General features: G+C 37.8%; 1 long non-coding RNA gene across 1 annotated transcript in view; it reads right to left on the bottom strand.

The window, feature by feature from the left end:
• Positions 1-1,257: 1,257 nt before the first annotated feature.
• LOC135089257 (uncharacterized) overlaps positions 1,258-6,000 on the bottom strand; it is a 48,008-nt gene continuing 43,265 nt past the window's right edge. Inside the window, exon 3 of the long non-coding RNA XR_010261429.1 lies at positions 1,258-1,329. This is a non-coding gene — a long non-coding RNA (uncharacterized LOC135089257). The remainder of the gene's footprint in view (positions 1,330-6,000) is intronic.

The raw sequence follows: 6,000 nt of genomic DNA, 5'->3' as shown, positions 1-6,000 counted from the left end.
AGAGAGAGAGAGAGAGAGAGAGAGAGAGAGAGAGAGAGAGAGAGAGAGAGAGAGAGAGAGAGAGAAACATCCTTAACACACACATTTCCCACGCACCACTCCCTTCACAAACAACTCCACTGGTTTCAAAAAATCACTCAGAAAATTCCCTTCTATTCTGCCCAGACTTCTACACGGAATACAGACTAAAAAATTCGAGAAGTTACCAAACATTCCTGTCAGATTTGTCTTTCAGCGAGTGCAGGAAATATAAGACTGTCCAAGAATGTGTCGCGTTTTCATTTTTTTTAGGGGAAAGTTTCTGAATCACGTATGAGGGAGAGTGAGGTAATTGAGTGAAGACGAGGAGGATGTATGAGTACGAAGAAACTGTAGATGAAGGAAGGGGGAGGAGGACTAGTATGGAGTGAAAATTTGTGGTGTTTCTGCTTATTTTCTCTAAGTGTGAATTGTTGTGTTTGTTATTTTCTGATAGTGAGGTTTTCTTACACGCATTTTTCTTTTAATTTGATGTACTGTGTTTATGTTATTTTATTTTCTTCCGGTATGAGATGAATAATAGTCGTGCTTCTACGATTTTCTTCCGTTCAGTTTATACACATGCATCCAGAAAAATCCCGAGTGTTCCCCGCAACTACACGCTTGAGTTGCATTACGCTGAGTTGTCCAGAATTGTGGTTTTATATTTGACACAACGGTTCAGACAAAAAGCTCTGTCTGCCAACGACCTCTACCAATCACATCCTTAGTTCTTTGTCTTTGCGTAGCAGGTAATATAGAGAACTTCAGTAGATAAATAAAGCAATCTATTACTTCATATATAGATTTGTATTTGATTTAAAGACATGCAATTCACTGTTCTTGTGGAATTAATACTTGAGGCATCTGTGTGTGTACGAACAGTTCCACTCAACTTCCACGCTTATCACTTAGCGCTGGCAATGTGTGAACCGCCTGCTGTGAACCTCCTGCATCGGCTCATATCCAAAACAATTCCCATCAATCCTTCCGTCATTCTTCCGAGTCGAATCAGGCGGGGCGGTTCACAGCAGGCGATTCACACACTGGCAACGCTCATTGATGGACGTGGAAGTAGAGGGAACTGTACTTTAAGAATTGAAGTGTTTCAGCCCCTAAATACTCATTCTGGTGATTTGGATGAAAATATGTAATGAAAGAAAACTAAAACACAACAGAAGTGCTAAATTAAAAAACTCCAAAAGACAATGCAGGTGTATAAAACAGTGACAAATTACACTCACTCTAGACTGGCAGGGTGTGGACTCCAGAGAGCGAGTGAAAGGAAGGTGAAAGGTGGGAGTGACCTGCCTGGAGAGAAACGTGAGGGGTTAGAATCCTGGAAGACAAACATACTCTGATAATTACAAAACTATGTAATTAAGACCAGGAATTAAAACATATAGGAAAAAAAAAACATATGGAGAAGTTGTCACATTCAAAGTTGCCGCATATATGTGAATGAATTCGCATGTGCTAATAACGTAAAATAAAACCACGATAATTTTACATTTGTATCGCAGAGAGAACTAAGAAAATTTTAATCTTTCAGTGCGATATGCAACAATTCACACCACTAAAAGCAATGTATGGAATCTTTAGAAGCACCGACAAAAAAGAAGGGCGATAAAAAGAATACATTTTGCAATTTCTAGCCACTTCAGTGTTTGGAGGTGGCTGTAGAACAAGAAAAGACGTAAATTTAGGGAAAATGTGCCAACTAGCAGTGAAAGTGTTAATTAATATCTACATTGTCATCATTAAAGAAAAGTTTCAAATACTAAGAAAAAAGTTGATTTACCCAGCATAAATTCAATCAAACTGCACACATGACAATCAGCCACGAAAAACAATCAGAACAATTAGCAGGTGCATTACTTATTGGACTGGACTTGCCCTTGTCGAGCATGAACATGATGAGGAGTTAAAGACCAATGAACCTACCTGTGACTGACTGCAACAAAGGAAAAGCTAAACTGAATTCCACACACTCACTGTCAGTTGTATGGAGTCTGAAAAATTTACAACGGTTCAATATTTATTTTTTTATTTTACACTCATTCATTTCTCATGGGCATTTCAACTCTCTCTCTCTCTCTCTCTCTCTCTCTCTCTCTCTCTCTCTCTCTCTCTCTCTCTCTCTCTCTCTCTCTCTCTCTCTCCCCCTACCTGCCGCTCTTAATCAGGAGAGCAGTCAACTCTGACAGACACCGAGAGACACACAGACAGACAGATTGGTACACAGAACCTCACATATTCCTAACACGCACGCACGCACGCAGACACACACACACACACACACACACACACACACACACACACACACACATATTACTCTTTAGGAAAATAAAACCTATCTAGAAAATATGCAACACAAAAAAAAGAAAAGAGGACAAGAACGAGTATATTATATGAACAGAAAACAAAATAAAGGGAGGGAGACGTATGAAGGATGGATGAAGAGAAAACTAAATAAACGGGAGAGGAGGACGAACAGATGAGTATATGTAGACTTCATATCCACAAAACAGAAGCAAGGACGAGGAACTGAAAGAATACGAAAATGAACGAATGGAAAAGAAAACTGGTGAAAAGAATGAAGACAAAAAAAAAACCTTGAGTTGATGAGATGCTTGAGTTGATGAGAAGGAACACAAAAAGGAAGAGAGGAGAGGGACAAATAGAAATGAGGTTGGAGTGAATAAAAATAGGAAACAAAGGATAAAAAAGAGAAAATCAGCTGAGAGAGAGAGAGAGAGAGAGAGAGAGAGAGAGAGAGAGAGAGAGAGAGAGAGAGAGAGAGAGAGAGAGAGTGAGTGAGCCCCTTTTTCACACCTCCCTAAGTCCTCATTTCCTCAACTTTCTTTTGTGTCCTAGAATTATTGGCTTATTCCCTCCCACCTTCTTCCCCTTTGCCTCCTTTATCATCATTTTCTTCCACCTCATGCTTTCTTCTCTCATATCATATTTCTATCATATATTTGGAATTCCTCCTCCTCCTCCTCCTCCTCCTCCTCCTCTTTCACGTTCTCTTTAGTATGCATTTCTATTATACATTTCTATTCCTCCTGCTCCTCCTCCTCCTCCTCTTCCTTCGTCTCTTCTTCCTCCTTCCTTAACTGCATCTCATACCTCATACACTCTGCACGTCCTCCTCCTCCTCCTCCTCCTCCTCCTTAACCTCAGTCGTATGCAAAATGCTGGAAACACTTATAAGAGATAAACTCGTTAATTACTTTGAAGAAAACAACTTACTTAAAAATACTCAGCATGGCTTTCGCAACAAACGCTCTTGTTTGTCGAACCTCTTAGATTTCTTCTATGATATTCTGAACCAGTATGACGAGAATAAAGCGGTAGATATAACATATCTTGAATTTCAAAAGGCCTTCGTTTACTGATTAAACTAAAATCACACGGTATCCAAGGCGACATGTTGAGATGGGAAGAAAACTGGCTAAACAGCCGTAATCAAAGAACAGTAATAAATGGAAAACCATCCAAATGGACTAACGTAACCAGCGGGGTGCCACAGGGATCAATCTTAGGACCTGTTCCCTTCCTTGTTTAAAATGAACGACATAAATGAGGGTTTTACCAGTAATAAATATCGAAGTTTGCTGATGACACCAAAATAGCGAATTCCACAGTCTCTAACGAGTAAGTAATAGAAAAGCACAAAAATCTTGACAAGTTGTCTGAGTGGAGGCAAACCTGGCAAATGAGTTTTAATGCAGATAAATGCAAACTGCTTCACACAGGATATAGAAACGAAAAAGCAAAGTATATTTTTAAAATGGTACCCAACTTAAAAGTGTTGACAGCGAAATTGATTTAGGAGTAACAATATCAAGTAGCTTAAAACCTAGCCAACAATGTTGAGAAGTCGTAAAGACAGCGAATAAAATAACTGGCTTTAATCGGCAAATCTTTTGAATATAAATCAAAATATACAATCCTCACTTTGTATAACTTTTTAGTCCGTCCCCCTTTTAGAATACTGCGTTCAAGCAAGGTGCCCCTATTACCAGAAAGACATTGATAAATTTGAACGAGTTCAGCATTAGAGTAACAAAAATGATACCAAGCCTACGAAACAAATCACACAAAGTGCGTCTTAAAGAATTAAATCTATTCCCATTAACACAAAGAAGACTAAGAGGTGACTTAATACAGGTGTTTAAAGGCACTCACAGGTATTGATAACATGGACTGCAGTAAGTATTTCACGACAGATTTTTTTTTTTTTTAATTACACGAGAAAAAACGGTTGCAGAATTGTTGGGAAATCCTTCAACTTTCATGCATTAAAAATCTTTTTTTTTTCCACCGTGTACTTAAGCTATGGAATGAGCTTCCTTGAGACGTGATAGACTGCAATACCGGAGAGACTTTCACACGCCGTCTTGACAAATATTTTGCCTGCAATCCGCGGCTAAGGACGCCTCTTTGTTAGTGATTAACTTCCTTGCCTTCAGGAAATGGGGCACTGCATTTCATCTATTTTCTTTATTTCCTATAAAATTTCTCTCGGATTTTTTCCTTCTCTAACAACTTAAGGTATTTCTTTCCGACCTGTTTTCTTATACTGCTTATGCCAGAGGGAGTGGAAGGTGGGGAGAGAGCCTTCTGCTTTGGTGTCCTTTTCTTCTACTATCATCTTAGTAGTCCTAGGTCAGGTCACCTCGTATGGACCGCAAGGCCTGCTGTGGACTGTTTTTCTATGTAACTCTATGTAACTCTTCCTCCTCCTCCTTTTCTTTTTCCTCCTCTTTCTCCTCCTCCATCTCTCAGTCATTCCCTCTCAATATGTAAATTTTTCTTTAAGTTCATCCATTTTCTTTACCCTGAAGTCAATAGCTAACTTTAAAAAGAACCCTCTTTACTGCTACTACTATTCCTGCTGCTACTATTACTACTACTATTCCTGCTGCTACTACTACTACTACTACTACTACTACTACTACTACTGACAATGTTATAGAGAGTGTTAAGTGTGTTAAGTGTCGTTAATATCACATACATATACATTGAATTCAGTTATTACACAGATTAAATGCTTCGAAATAAACAGATCACCACTTATTTAAAATTCATTAAAGAAAATAAATACTACAAGAAAAAAAAAATAAGCTAAAAAAATAAAACAAGAAATCTATAAAAAAAAAAAAATTCTAGAGAGAGAGAGAGAGAGAGAGAGAGAGAGAGAGAGAGAGAGAGAGAGAGAGAGAGAGAGAGAGAGAGAGAGAGAGAGAGAGAGAGAGAGAGAGAGAGAGACAGCAGCAGCATTATGGACATTTGTATTGAAAAAGTCACGCAATGGTCTTCACGGTGATAATATTTCCCTCCGCTGTGCAAATGTTCCGCCGTTTTTCTATGATGAATCCGATTTGCATTCTAATTGTGCGCAGATTCGCCAGTTAGGAATACAAGCATCCTGTGTGTGTGTGTGTGTGTGTGTGTGTGTGTGTGTGTGTGTGTGTGTGTTTTCCCATTATTACAAATTATTATTGTCATTATCTTTCTTTTTATTGTTGGTGGTAGTGGTGGTGATGGTGGTGGTAATGGTGGTGATAGTGGTGGTGATGGTGGTGGTAGTGGTGGTACTGGCAACAGTATTATTATTATCATTATTATTATTATTATTATTATTATTATTATTAGTAGTAGTAGTAGTAGTAGTAGTAGTAGTAGTAGTAGTAGTAGTAGTAGTAGTAGTAGTAGTAGTAGACAGTAGCATAGTGAGGTGTAAAAGGGAATGAAAGAATCTAAGAAAATATATAATGAACCAATATAATAAACAATATATATAATACAAATGCATATAGTAAGAAAAAGCTACAAAATAAATATAGAGAATGAAAAAGCTACATTAGAAAAAAAACAAAATTATAAAAATATATAAAGAAAAAAATTATAGCTGACAATAAAGACACAAATGAATAACAAAGTTCATTAAACAAAACTTGAGAAAAAAAAAGT

This window comes from Scylla paramamosain, chromosome 32 (assembly GCF_035594125.1).
Source record: "Scylla paramamosain isolate STU-SP2022 chromosome 32, ASM3559412v1, whole genome shotgun sequence".
NCBI classification, from domain to species: Eukaryota; Metazoa; Arthropoda; class Malacostraca; order Decapoda; family Portunidae; genus Scylla; species Scylla paramamosain.
Note: the sequence above shows the minus strand (reverse complement) of the source record. Positions and strands in the feature narration are given on the sequence as shown.